At 49.8% G+C, this 15,140-nt stretch overlaps 1 protein-coding gene across 1 annotated transcript in view; it reads right to left on the bottom strand.

Moving 5' to 3' along the window:
* Positions 1-14,663, bottom strand: part of MFAP3L (microfibril associated protein 3 like) — a 43,474-nt gene extending 28,811 nt beyond the window's left edge. Inside the window, exon 1 of the mRNA XM_068552822.1 lies at positions 14,543-14,663. The gene's annotated coding sequence lies outside the window, so the exon portion shown is untranslated. The remainder of the gene's footprint in view (positions 1-14,542) is intronic.
* Between the last annotated feature and the right edge of the window lie 477 nt (positions 14,664-15,140).

The following is a 15,140-nucleotide window of genomic DNA, read 5'->3' as shown; positions in this document are numbered from 1 at the left end:
GTTTTTTCTTGGCAGTGTTCATGCTGGCATTTCCCCATCAACTGTGATGAATAATTTTATACTTCACAGAACGGGGTTTTGTCACAAAAATATACGAAGAGTTATCACCATTTTTCATTTGTGCATAAACGACGTGACGGGCACAGAGGCCACCTTTTAGATAGGACACAATGTTGATAGGTCCCTACTCATCAGGCGAGGTGGGAAATCTCAACTTCCGGTGGAATGGACAAGGCCTGACGTGCTCATTACATCGTAGGTGCTAATGTTCAAAACCGGTAGCCAGCTGCGGCCACCCTAGTTACAGATATCTTTCTGCAACTTCCTTTCCCATGTGTCATAATCAATGAAAAATACCTATGCTAACCTGTTTTACGAACATGGTTTAAAAAAGATTTTCTGGGCTTCCCTGGTGGCGCAGTGGTTGAGAATCTGCCTGCCAATGCAGGGGACACGGGTTCGAGCCCTGGTCTGGGAAGATCCCACATGCTGCGGAGCAACTGGGCCCCGTGAGCCACAATTACTGAGCCTGCGCGTCTGGAGCCTGTGCTCCGCAACGAGAGGCCGCGATAGTGAGTGGCCCATGCACCGCGGTGAAGAGTGGCCCCCGCTTGCCGCAACTAGAGAAAGCCCTCGCACAGAAACGAAGACCCAACACAGCAATAAATAAATAAATAAATAAATAAAATTAAAAAAGATCTTCTTTTGCAATTTTAAAGAAAAATGACAAAATTCTACCAGCCCATTCTTTCTCCCCTAACTTGAGTTTTTAGGTAGTTAAGGTGATGTCTGAACATGGGCTACGGGAATCCAAAGTCAAAGATGAAGAGCTCTGTGGAACAAGCACGTTCCTGCCACGGCGACTGTAGCCCAGCATCACATCATTTAAGCTCTAAATCAGCTAAGTTCTATCTCAATGTCCAAAGTCACGCTACAGAAAGAGGTTCATGTGGTCCTTCTTTCTTCCCGACATGTGTCCTAGAATCCGTCTGTGCAGGGAATCCTGATGTCTCTAACCACACAAAGGTAACTCCTGACTCAGATGGTGATCGTTACATGAAAGGATGAAGAGCATCCTGTTTAGGTGACTTTCAGAAGCACCCAGCATCACTCCAAATCACTACACTTTAACTGAGAAGATTCCCCGTGCGAGGCACACTGCCGGGGTGTGGAGCACACAGGAAAGACACGGTCCTTACCCCTGTCACCCAAGAGTCGAGGAGGAGGACAAAGTAAATCAATAATTACAGGGCAGTGTGGCAACTGCCCCATCAGAGAGGGGTCAAGGATCCACATGGTACAGGACAGGAGACCCAAGTGGTAGAGGGTCCAGGAAGAACTTGCTTACAAGAAGTGACCCTGCGGTTTAATTACAAAGGGGTTCACCAAGGGGGCCAGGGGCCGGAAGCTGACCCTATAAGAGGAAACGGTGATTAGAGAGGACCCAACACACTCGGGGAAAGGTATGCATTAGGCATCACTGGTGACGTGCACAAGACGGGGGGCTGGAAAGGCAGAGTGCCTGGATAACAAGGGGGGGGCCCTGTAACACCAAGGATGGGGCGTGCCCACAGGTAACGGGGGGAGTGACCCCCAGACAAGGCCGGCAAGCTCACTGAACAATTCAGAAGGAGCTAGAACAAAAGGCCTCATTCCTACTTTATCAACTGCACTGATGTTCAGGCCTCTATTTTTCTGATACACAAAAGGCACCTACTTTTCAAAAACGGATCTGTTTTAAATCACTGTTTTTCAAACCTAACAATGAATGACAGGCCCAGAAATGCCATCTATGTAATATGTTATTTTTTATGGGTGCATCGTATGAAGAAACCCTTCTTGGATCTTCATCACATTTTTTCCACAGGGTACGTTTTTTTGGTTAAAAGTAAGAATCACATAAAATAAAGCTCTCATAAATATAATGGTTAGAAAAGGAGAAAGAGAAAAAGAAGAGTATTAAAGGCTTCCCTCTGCAGACAATGACTATCGTCAGGTGAGATACAAATGGTCCCATCGCATGGGTTTGTTCACAGAACAAGAGCAGTAGATCTGGAAGAACCTGGGTGTCTCTTCTCAGAGGCGTTTTTTTTTACACAAGATGAGAAACGGAGACCACAGCAGGTAAGCAACTGCCTAGGGTCACACAATTTATTGGCTTCAAACCAGGATAAAACGTCACGCCCATGTCAGGCCTGATATCACATGAAAACCTCTCGGCTCCATAAAGGCGATTTTTCATTGTTCTAGCAGTTGAGACAGGCAAAGAGGACTATTCTAATCACAAGCGTATCTTTTAGAAGGGCTTATTGATGTTTTAGGGTGTATTTAGCGTCTTCTAATTGTCATTCTAAATGAATAGGCTAAAACACTTTTGGGCCCAATTAATGCAAATTCTTAATTGATCAGAGAGATACTTCCTCAGGAATCTGACGGTCCAGGGAATAAGCCAAACCTGGGAACTGAATACAGATGGGACACATACATTGGTGGATGGTGCCTTTGTGCTACCAAACCTGTTCCTGAAACACATCACGATGCAGATAAAAGGTGAGGATGCCCAGTAGTGGGATGGCTGGGTCGTATGGTAGTTCTATTTTTAGTTTTTTAAGGAACCTCCATACTGTTCTCCATAGTGGCTGTATCAATTTACATTCCCACCAACAGTGCAAGAGGGTTTCCTTTTCTCCACACCATTACTGGGCGTATACCCTGAGAAAACCATAATTCGAAAAGAGTCATGTACCAAAATGTTCATTGCAGCTCTATTTACAATAGCCAGGACATGGAAGCAACCTAAGTGTCCATCATCGGATGAATGGATAAAGAAGATGTGGCACATATATACAATGGAATATTACTCAGCCATAAAAAGAAACGAAATGGAGTTATTTGTAGTGAGGTGGATGGAGTTAGAGTCTGTCATACAGAGTGAAGTAAGTCAGAAAGAGAAAAACAAATACAGTATGCTAACACATATATATGGAATCTAAGGGAAAAAAAAAAGGTCATGAAGAACCTAGTGGTAAGACAGGAATAAAGACACAGACCTACTAGAGAATGGACTTGAGGATATGGGGAGGGGGAAGGGTAAGATGTGACAGCGTGAGAGAGTGGCATGGACATATACACACTACCAAACGTAAAACAGATAGCTAGTGGGAAGCAGCCGCATAGCACAGGGAGATCAGCTCGGTGCTTTGTGACCACCTAGAGGGGTGGGATAGGGAGGGTGGGAGGGAGACGCAAGAGGGAAGAGATATGGGAACATATGTATGTGTATAACGGATTCACTTTGTGATAAAGCAGAAACTAACACACTATCGTAAAGCAATTATACTCCAATAAAGATGTTAAAAAAACAAAAAAAAAAAAGGTGAGGATGCTGTGTTGGCATTTTTCTCTTCTTTTCCCTTTGCAACTCTGATGATCAGATCCTATACGGGACCTAACGCTGGTCCAGAAGCACCTGGAGCTGCTTGTCTTTCTCTGCCTGTCTCTACCACTAGATATTTTGTCCAGCATCTCCCACCACCACTTAAAAAAACCGGGTCCTTCCCAAACATCCTCCCTACTCTTTGGAACGTACCTATAGGGAGATACATATTTTCATCCTAGTGCAGTTAATTTCTCTTACGGGCTGACCTACAGCACAACTTCAGCCAACCTTCAATTCTTCTTGTTTTAATTTCATTGCAAGCCCGTTTCCCGAGACGCTCTTGATGTAGTTCATGCATAAGCTCCTCTGTCCAGAGTGAAGCCAGACAGGAGCTGGTGGGCATATGGGAGCCTGGACGCATCAACAGGCCAGCCTGGAAAAGTGGCCAGAGGATTCGACGTCTTGGGGCGATGTTTGATGGACACGCTGACCCCCGGCTGCCTGCCCGCAAGGCCAGCGTTCTGCCCGGACAGAGGGGCAATCCGCCCTCCCGGCCGACTGCCAAAATCAGAGACCAATATTCTTAACCTTCTTCCTAAATATGATGTTTAGGCCCGAAGCAATGGCGAGTTTAGATTTTCTCGCGGATTCTGGCACACGCCGTAAACACTTAAGGCCGTGGCAGTGAAAGCCCCTTTCTCAACCCCATCTGCCTGTACACAGACCACCTCCCAACTGCCAAGGGTGAGGCATTGTGTGGACTGAGGGGGGCCCTTTTCCAGAGAAGCCATCCCTAAGGGATGACTGATTATTTCTCCTCCGAATCCACCATCCTGTGACCACAACGAGCAGGGGTGTAGCTGAGCTGAGGAGGGAGGGAACAGGGAGGTGTCTGTGTCCAGACCAAGGTCCCCCTGCAGGGAACAGTCAGGGCAGAGCGCCAGGTTGCCAGCCGTCCGGGACTCGGTGGATGGCCAGGAAGTGGCCTGGGTACCACACAGCACGTGGGGACTTGTCCTTTGCCAGGGATGCACCTTCCTGAGTGTCCCCTCCATCCTGTAAAACAGGGTGCGAGCTCCCGAAGCCTTTAGACCTCCATCCACACCCTCCAGATGCCTCACCTCAACACAGAGAGGAAGCAGCTCGGGTCCCTAGCGGCGCCTGTACGCGCAGGCGGGATGGGGTGGCTGGGGGCTGCGGGGAGGGACCCTCCTCCCGCGCGGCAGGGGCAGGGCTCTCCCTCGGCCCCACCCCCGGCGAGCTCAGCGCCACCACGGAGCCTCGCTGCTCGCGTGGATGGCGGTGAGGACCCGGGTGCCGTGGCCGCACCACCGACCGCCCCCTCTTCAGACCAAGGCCCACCACGGAGTTGGCCCCTGCTGTGCCCCTGCCCGGGCCCTGACAGCTCCACTTCGCTTGCTAATACCCGACAGAGAGGCCCTGCAACTGCTCTTGCGACCTGGGGGTATCACTGTTATCCTGGCGACGCTGTGACCGGACAAATTCTCTATAAATTCTATGTGAACTACAGAAAGGTGTGGTTGGTGCTCAAATACCTGCTGCCATCCTGGGCACCAGGCGTTCGTTACGTACTTTCGTAAATGTCTGGTAGCAGCCTGTGCATGGGGAGGCCTCAAGGAAAACACACCAGGAACACTCTTTAGTTAGCACAATGCACACTTCCCAGGGCTCCTCACTGAAGGGTAAAAGCCGGAGGGCCGGGACTTCCCGGGTGGCGCAGTGGTTAAGAATCCGCCTGCCAATGCAGGGGACACGGGTTGGAGCCCTGGTCCGGGAAGATCCCACATGCCATGGAGCAACTAAGCCTGTGCACCACAACTACTGAGCCTGCGCTCTAGAGCCCGCCAGCCACAACTACTGAGCCCGTGCGTCACAACTACTGAAGCCCGCGCGCCTAGAGCCCGGGCTCCACAAGAGAAGCCACCGCAATGAGAAGCCCGCGCACTGCAACGAAGAGTAGCCCCCGCTCGCCGCAACTAGAGAAAGCTCACGCGCAGCAACAAAGACCCAACACAGCCAAAAATAAACAAATAAATAAATTTATAAAAAGAAAAAAACAAAGCCAGAGGGCCTTCCCATGGCCACTACAGTATCTGCTCACTGGCTGCCTCCCAGACTCAATTTCTGACCTTTTTGCCCCTCTCGCTCCCCGCCAGCCACTTGGGCTCCGCTAACCCCGGAAGACGCCAGGCTCGCGGGAAGCCGCCCGCGCCATTCCTTCCTCTGGTCCGAGCCCCTGGGATGCCGGCAAGGCTCCTGCACACCCCCGTTCTGACTCTCAGATGTCACCTCGTCAGCACCCTCCCCCCTGTGTGATGGGAGTCGTGTGCTCCCCCCTCCCTCTCCCCGGGGGCTGGGCTTCTGTCCCTGCCGAGGGCGGTTCGTGGTCACGCGGGTTGCCGCCCCCCTCAGGGCAAGCACCTGGCTACCCACTGGGTGAGCTTAAACCGCTCTGGGTCCTTTCCTTTAAACAGCTGACTAACTCACTGGGCATCCACATTGGCCCTGCTTTCCTCCAAATTCCACCCATTTCTTAAGAATTCTAGGTAACTGTGTCCATTCTTTACCACAAATCTAACTTTAAAACATAAACCAAGGTTTCCCCAGAGCTCAGTCTTCACAGCACATCCTTCCCTTGCAGGAGAGGTAGGTGCTCCCACGTGGACCTGGGAGCAGAGGCCCAGGACCTGGGCGGGGACCATGGGGGCCCCGGGATCCGCCGTCGGAGGACTCGGGCCTGCGAGGTGAGTGAGGTTTACGGGACTCTCTTCTACACCTGAAATGTACATTCCTATGACTGCTGAACTGGAATTTGTATTTCACAGCGTCAAAACCATCCCTCATTCCTTGTCTTGCCGGTGTCTATTAAGGCCATTCAGAGTCACCGCAGAGGAACTGGATCACCCAGGGTTTCTTCTTTCATCAGGATAAAATCTCATCTATTTGAGAAAATATGCTCAGTAACTGCAGAGAGTAGTTAAAATTCTTTTCTTTCTCCCTCCTTTACCAGCCCATTTTCACAAAGTGTGATTGTACGACCAACGTGTTTCCAAATCACACGAGTGTTCTCACTAGACTCTCTCTGAGAACTGGATGTCAGGAAAAACAGATCAGAAGAGATCCTGAATTCACACTCTGCTTGATTTCATTCTTATTAACAGCAAGAAGACAACATCCCTTATACTCACCTAGCATTTATGGTTTACAAGACACACCCGAGGACGTTACCCAGCCTCGCCTTGCCACGAGCCTATGACGTGGGGAAGGACCACATAGATCTGTCTACAATGACAGCCGAAGAGGCAGAGGCCAAGCCGCCAACCTGGGCATGGAAGCCCCTCCAGGACCACATCACCCCAGGGCTCCTGTCGCCTGCCCACGGTGACCTGGGAGTGGACACCACAGCCGCGGCAAACTGGCTAAATGCCACTAACATCCAAACTGTCATAACTGTTATTTTAAAATGATAATTTAAAAATATTGTGATTATGTATTATTTAAAGAATTATTATTATTTTAAAATTTTGTGCATAGAGCAATACTCTTCAAAATTCAGTTGGACCGTAATAATCTTCTAGCTGAGTTCAATGCATATATCCTAAGGTCAATCCTCCCCCAAAGTTAAGTGGGTTTCACTGTGGCACTATGGAAAATTATCTTAACAGAAACACCAGAAGAAAGCTGAAAATGTGGATTCAGTGGTTTCCATGCAGAATCTCTGAAGGAAGCTTTGCTTTTCTCTCAGCTCTGACGGGAGAAGGCCTTGCTAGGCTGAGCACACTCTGGGTATTCTCAAGAATTTCTCAGTGGGGCAGATTCAGCTGAGTAATAAAAACAATCAGGACTCAGTCATCGTCATCCCAACTAAGTGGAACTCCAAGTATTTAAGAGACCACTATTATCACTTCGGTTCCAATTGCTGTGGGGCTTAAAAAAACTTTTAAGACCAGGTCTTTACCCTAAAGGTGCTTACAATCTTGGTGATACCTGTATACAAAATGATACATAATTAAGCACTACTGGGTACATACCACAGAAATTCAGAGGAGGGCCAGCTGGAAAGGTCAAAGAATGTTCACTGGGATTGGCCAAGCCTTGAAGGGTGAGTAAAGGAGACAGGACAGTTTCCCCAGCAGGAGTTAACGGCTTAGTTTAGCAAGTAGGGGAGGAAATAAGCAAGGCCTCCCAATTAAAAACAAAAATCTTCATTACAGTATGTTTCAGCAGGACTCATGCAGTGGATCTGCTGTGTGCGCTCATCTCAAGCATGCTGGCACATCAGGGCATTCCTCTAGAAGTTCTACTTAATAAGAGGGCCTCCAGGGCTTCTTAGGAGCAACGATAAAGAGGACTTTGGGACAGAGATCCATTCCCCCAGTGAAAGAAGAAGGGGAGACAGCCAAAATCTGGAGGAAGGGATGGATGCCCTACAAAGGCAGGAGGGAATCAAGTCCACTATAGGTCCTGGGGTCAGATGTACAGGGAGAAATGCCCAGCCCCCAGTAAGGTAAAGGACTGGTAATACTCAGATATTTTCTGGAAATTAATTTCAAGTTCCTCAAAAGTGTTTTAAAATGGAGAAAGCCACGTTACCTTTGGGGAGTCCAACAAGACCTAGACTCACCCAGAGACCAAGTCATCTAGGGCTGTCCAAACCCTGAAGGACAAAACCCTTCCCTCCAGCACATCCAGTAACAGGGCAGCCCAGCCCAGCCCCGGCTTCAGCATCGCAGCAGAAATCTACAAAATGAAACTAACAACAGCATCTGAGAAGCAAGCAGGCTCCACGGCTGCTGGAAGTTTAAGCCACCCCACGGCCATCCCAGGGTGTGAAGACCCAGGAGGAAGAACTGGGTGGGAGCCAAACACTAACGCAGTCAGTCTTCACTCCAATACCTTCTCCTGCCGAGGACCAGAGAAAGTGGGCTCTGCACCTTTAAGAAAGCACAGTGGCTGTACACCTACCTACCCCTTTGCAGGCGAGAAAGGGGTTAGCTGGCCAACTTGGGATGGTCCCCACTGCCACCAATATCCCAGAGCTCTCGCTAGTTTCAAGAGGGTACAGAAAGGTACAGACGTGGGAACAGGCACATTCCGTCTTGTCTAGGAGACCTACTGCCTTAATGAATCCAGCCTGCCACCTCCAGCGCTGTCAATGGGTAACTACTCCGATCCACTGATTTTTTTTTTTAAGGAGCAATCTCTTCCCTTACACTCTTCCTTGAGCCCTCAGCCAACTCAAATCCTCAATGGAAGGAAAGGGTTGGGATGATATCTAAATATCTGCTCAGCAAGCTTCTTCTTTCCCACTGATGACAAAGTCAACTTCAGCCCAGCTTCTAAAAGAGGTACCTTCTAAATCCAGAACTAGGAAGTCCACCCACACCGACTTCCTCTCAGTCTCATTGGCAAGCCCCAGAGGCTTCTGTCCAGAAGCTGGACAACCACCGGGGAATTAATCCCTTCTTTCTTTCTCCCACGCCTTTCTCACAAAGTCTGTGCCCTGCGGCAATGCAGTTCCGTCTACAGCCCCGCGTACCAGGCCCGCGTGCGGGCTTTCCTGCTTCTCCAGCCTCAGGTCCCCCTGGTTAAGCACCTGAGGTAGATAGAGTCAGTCTCTCTGTCCGCAATCCCTCCAGAAGGTGTCGTCACACACCTGACAGATGCTCCAACTACATGGGCGTTACGATGCCTGCTTTCCCTCCCTGCCCACATGGCTGCCACGTCCAGGTCTGTCCCTGGTTTAAGTGCTCCTCATCCCCTCTGACTAACATCACTCTGATGGACCCCGTCCTGGCTGACCTGCCTCGAGTCCCGCCTGCCTGCAATCCACACACCATGTGGCTGCTGAAGTGGGCTGACTCTGAGAGATCTGATTCAGACGTATTCCAGGTCCTCATCCCGCCACCAGCGTACAACTGAAGTCCATGGCAGGACACACGTGATCCTTCATGCTCTGACTCCCGCCTGCCTCTGTAACCTCATCCCTGGAGCTCCCTTGGCACCTCTGCACCGTGCTTCCTTCCATATCCTCACACATCTGGCAAACCCCTACTCAGCCTTCAAGTTCAAAGCCAACCAGGACTGACCAGGTAGCCCCAGACACTCCTTTTCTCACCAACCTTCACCCAGAACTTCATATTTTCACTGTAATCATCTTTGTGCACATCCATCCCTCCGCTAGGTTATAAGCTCTCAGGTTATCAACATTTGCTGAATGAATCAGTGAATGAATTAGAGAGGCTTATCTGAAGGTACAGATTTGGGGACATCGGCATGTGGGTGACTGATGCAGTCATGAGGAAAAATAAATCACCCATAAGGAACACAGTGGGCCACATAATGAGAGGACTAAGGTTAGAACCCAGGGAGGACAGACCCTCAGAGAACGAGGGGCCCGTATCCCAGAGCCCAAGGGAGAGGAGATTCAAGATAGATAGAACGGTTTACACTGAGCTTGTCCTGTACAGTGGAAAACAATAATTATTGCATTACTATATAAGGAAGTATCGGTAAAAATCTTACAAAGTTATGAAAACGGAAGCTAAACAATATAGATCCACAGTTTCATTTTCATTAAGATAAGTTTTCATCAAGTCTTACTATTGTTCCCAGGATCAGATTTTGCCAACATAGGGCTTCCTGCACCATGTTGTCTGAAAAATCTGTTCTCTCTTACTAATTTTTCTACATATAGTTCGGTTTCAACTTGGAGCCACTCCTGCAACACTAAGGTAGAAGATTTCTTCAGATGAGGTTTTCCAGACACACAGAGATGTCAATTCAACCAGACCATACATTTTTATACGCTATTAAGCCCTTGTATGTAAAAGAGACTGAATAATATGTTTGGAGAGAATGACTGAAATTCTTATATTTAAACCCATAGGTTAGGGCATCTGGTAGTGTAGCTGTTGCCCATCCCCCGGCAAATATGGAGCCCACAGCAAACACTGCTGATGGGTTGTCGGAATTTCCCAGCCAAGCCTGTACAAGCCCACGACATGGCAAGCAGCTCCTACCAACTGGTCAGAGTTGGCCCAGGTGACGTGGCTTCGTTCTCAAGGTAACTATGTTAAACCTGGCTTTCCCGCAGGTCCCTGCCCACATCTGGTCTGCACGGGTGTGTATTCAGCAGAGCAGCTGCCCTCTGTTAAGAGGGCAATGAACAGAAACAAAGTAGTCCAAATGTGACCCGCCCTTCTGCTTTACTTCCTACGTCCTTCCTGCATTACTAGTTGTGAACACAAGTCTTCTTAAGCTCTTAATTCCACACATGCATACTAATGTCATTTCAGATCAATGGAGAACTGAATTATATGACACGCTGGTTCCAGATTCCCATCTGCCACTGACCACCTCTAGTTACACACCCTTTGTCGAACTGCCCTGTGAAACCTGGGGTTTAGCTGTATACTGCTTTTTCAGGAAGATAAAACTGGCAGCGGTTTGTCCACCACATGCTCCTGTTTAAAAATCCTCAGTTGATTTCCCATCATTTATCTATAATAGGATGAAATCCAAACTCCTTTGCCCCGGCCCCTGATTCCATTATACCAAATCTTTCTTTGTATATGGTTGGATGACCTTTCTATGGCTCCTTTCTAAGGCACCAAGTCGTTTATTGACTTATACACACATTTGTTATCTTTCAGTTCTGCGGGTGAAAAGTTCCACATGGGTCAGGATGGGCTAATCAAGGAGCTGGCAGGCCTGTGCTCCTTCTGTAAGCTCGGGGGGCGGCAATCTGTGTCCTGGCCTTTACCAGCTTCCAGAGGCTGCCCCCGTTCCTTGGCCCCTTCATCTTCAAGGCTAGCAATGGCCAGCCAGTCTTCCTCACATGCATCTGACCTGACCTCTGCTTCCCTCTTGCGATTACATGGGGCCCACTGGATAATCCAGAATAATCTCTCCACCTCCAAGATCCTCCATTTAACCACATCTGCACAGTCCCGAAGTGGACATCTTGGGTTGAGGGGGCATTACCCTAACTACCATCATGGTGGTCTGTCTGCCTGGACTTCCCCGGTAGAAGACTCCTATCCAATTCCTTAGGCATTCCTTAGGATCCTACGGAAATGTCAATATTTTCACGAGGCCCCTCCCCTTACAACCCAGGACACGTCTCTGGCAGCACTGACTTTGTACTCCAGTTTATTTGTGCTCAAGCCTGTCTCTCTGACTAGACGGTGAATCACTGTGTCTTACTCATTTTTGCAGCCTTAGGGGCCTAACTATAAAAGACTGTGGGGAAGAAAAATGAATATTTTAATGAGTAAAGGCCTCAGCCAGAGGCAAGACCAGTAAACACACAGGACTTCTGAGTATAACTTAGAAACTAGTTCTGACAGCTCTTAACTGGTTCTTATCACATAATCAACCAAGCCCCTTAATCCTTTAACGATTCCAGGGAGGTCTTCCTGAAAACTTAAAATCAACCATTTGCATCTAAGGCTGTTTCTGACTTTAAAGTGATTTGCCATAGATCACAAAGTGTTGTCAAGTGTCCTCCTCGGCTTGGCTAGAAAAGGGCGAGCCACATCCCAAATGCTTGGTTAGATGCTGAATTAGGGAAGTGACCTTATTTGCACTATTTCTGAATTCCAAGAAAATGATTCTCGTCTAACAAATCTGACTGCACTTTGTTGGGGGTTAAAAGCAACTTTGCCACAATATTTGTTTGATATTTCAGTATCTGGAAGTTCTTGCATAGAACAAAAAGTTCAAATTAAGCAAAGTTTAAATGGCCTCAAATCTTTAAATTGCAAGGCAAACAAGGAATTGAATAAATTTCGGTCTCGTGAATGGGCAAAGCTGTACTTTTAAAGGCAATAGTTTGCCAGGAATATCCAATGTGACTAATAGGACTATGCACTATAGAAACCTAAAGACATGGAATTAAAAGTAAAATCTATGTGCCCAGCAGTTGAGCTGCAAGAACCCAATAGTTAGGTACAAAAGAGGAGAGATTATCACCTGTTTCCGAATTTGAATACAAAGTCTACTCTGCTATTTTTTCTTCATTAGCAGTAATAAAACCTCTCTTCAACCTAACTCCTGTTGGTTTTGTTAGTTTCAGGTTAGCAGAATGTGGAGTTCCCAAAGCCAAGAGTGGTGTTTAAATGTGCCTTCTGTTAAATTTCATTGTCTTTCCTAACACTGATAAAATAGGTAGGATTTTCAGATCCACAAGGGGGGGGTGCCTATGTATCTGATAAAACACTGATAAAATAGGTAGGATTTTCAGATCCACAAGGGGGGGCCTATATATCTGTATCAAACCTCACATTCACAAAGCAGAAACTCAGGCCTAGCTGCTTCCTCCAGGTCAGCAAAAAGCCAAGGGTGAGGGGAGATGGTCCGAACACCCACTGAGGAATGGAGCCTGAGAACACGGGCCCTGCCGTAACGGATAAGCTGTACATACGTGTAGTACACACGGCAGATTGTGAACTGGATGCATTTTTATAGAAAAGGGAAGCACAATTTCTCAGTATTTGTGTTGGGCTTTTTTCAAACTTCTAAATTCTTCTATAAATATATTAAGAAAAACATCTAGGGCAATGAACACCACCAACCAAACTCTTTGGCTAAAATGGAGGACTGCAGGCCTAATTTGCAGAAAGAGTCATCATGTTGCCGCTCTTACTGTCTGGACACTTCACTCCTGTTATTACATCTCGGTCACCTACAGGCACGACACAGACCCCACTTGCGGAAATGGTCTGGAGTATCTGGAATGAGAGCTGGAGCCATCTCAAGAAAGAACAAACATTAAAAGCTATTCACAACCCAGTGAAAAGCAAATGCACCTCAAAAGTCTAGGTCTATGAAGAACGCAAACCAGATGTTTTGTAATACCTTAATATATAAAACAACTGAACCCACTAAGTGGTACTTATGGAAACTGGCTTGAGAGTTAGAGCTTTAGTTAGAAGTGGAACTAGTTCCCACTAGGAAAAGGATTGTTTGCCTTGCTCCTAAAATCCAGCCATGCTAAGGGTGATAATGGTACTAAATGTTTTAAGAACCAACAGAAACGGTGGTGGGACCTACACGTTTCGTTTTCCATAAAAGTAAAACGCCCGGTAGAATTACATTGTTCTAACTTAATCCCTTCCGAAAATAATTTTCTTGCATCTTGCATTTCATCTTGAACAATTTTACTATGTTCAGCATAGTAGCAACTGAGAAAAAAATGTGTTTCTTTTAGAAACAAAAGTGAGAGAACTTTACAAAAAAAAAATTGCGCTTCTGCGACGCTACGCTTCCAAGTTCTTAAAATAAAGCCAAAATAACGCACAATATAGATGGCTACAGTAACCCAACTTTTCTGCAACAAGTATGCTTAAAAACAATGACCATTCAACCACAATACATTATTTTCTACAATGTGAGCGGGTAATGGACCCGCAAACATTTTTTTCTTTTTGGCTAGCTTGCTTTAAAAATCTTGCAACTTGCAAGCTCAAGTTTTTTGGAGGGGAAGGCCGGTTAATGGTCGAGCTTAAAATAAATCGGCTCTGCAATTACTTCGTTCTTTAAGCCGATGAAACACGTTTACCCATTCCACGCCATAAAGCAATCCGATGTCAACTTGCTATGGAGTCAAATGCGACAAACTCCGATAGCTCCAGTGGAGGCGGCGGCTGGCGGAGCCCACAGATCCCCGCACCCCTGCGGCACCAGGACGCGCAGCCCGCGCTCAGGGCCTGCCGGGCCCGGGACAGTGCACCACCGCCACCCCCCGTCCCGGGGATACTGAGGCCCGGTGACCCGGGCGACCTGGAGTCGGCGAAGGCCCCGCCGCGGCTTGGCGCCCCCTTTCCCCAGAGGCCGGGAGGCTCCTGGGCAGCGCGCTGTGGACACCACGCTCCTATAGCCGTGGGAGGGCTATGGCACGAGCCTGGGACGCCGTGTCCCCGACCCGCCGCTCCCGGATCCCGCAGCATCCTGAGACCCAGGAGCCCGCCGCGGGGACCCGGGCGCCTCCCGGCGCGCAGCCCCGGCCGCGGGCCCCTCCAGCCCGAAAGCCCCAAAGTTGCGCGGCCGCGTTGCCGGCGGCGGCGACTCGGCCACCACGCGGTGCGGGGCTCCCCGCCGCCCGCGCCCCGCGCCCCCGCCCGCCAGCGCCCGGCTAACCTGGATAACCTGACGCCGCCTCGCCACCCCAGCGGCCGCCGCGCGCCCCTAGCCATGGCCAGCCCGGGAGCTGCGCCGACGCCCGCAGTCTCCCGGCGGCCGCCTCTGCCCCCGCGCTGGCGGCGGCGCAGGATGCGGTCTGCGGGAGCGCGGAGCCTCCCGGAGCGCAGCGGGGCCGAGCGGCCGGGCGGAGCATGCCCAGTGCGCGCGGCGCCGCCGGGTCTTCGCGGCAGCGCGGCGGGGCGGGGCGGGGCGGGGCAGCGGGCCGGCCCGCGGGGGAGGGGCCAGGGCCGGGGGGCGGCCCCTCGGTCCCCGAAGCCCCGCGACGAGACCCCGCGCCCAGCTGTCTCCGGCCGGCGCCCGCCCCGCGCGGCTGTGCTGCAGCCTCGGCCGTCTCGGCGTGGGTCCCGGGTTCCCGCACGCGGGGCTCGGGACCCGCCCTGGGCCCGTGACCCCGGACCTACCCCGAGCAGGGTCCCCGTGCGGCCGCGGTGCCCGCCGCGGCAGCGCCCCCGCCGCGCGCGGAGCCGCAGGAGCGGGACGTCCACCGGCGGCTTCTGAGCGGCGGGCTTGGGATTCTAGTCTCCTCCTTTGTGAC

This window comes from Eschrichtius robustus, chromosome 10, assembly GCF_028021215.1.
Source record: "Eschrichtius robustus isolate mEscRob2 chromosome 10, mEscRob2.pri, whole genome shotgun sequence".
Taxonomy (NCBI): Eukaryota; Metazoa; Chordata; class Mammalia; order Artiodactyla; family Eschrichtiidae; genus Eschrichtius; species Eschrichtius robustus.
This window is presented reverse-complemented; position numbering and strand designations above follow the sequence as displayed.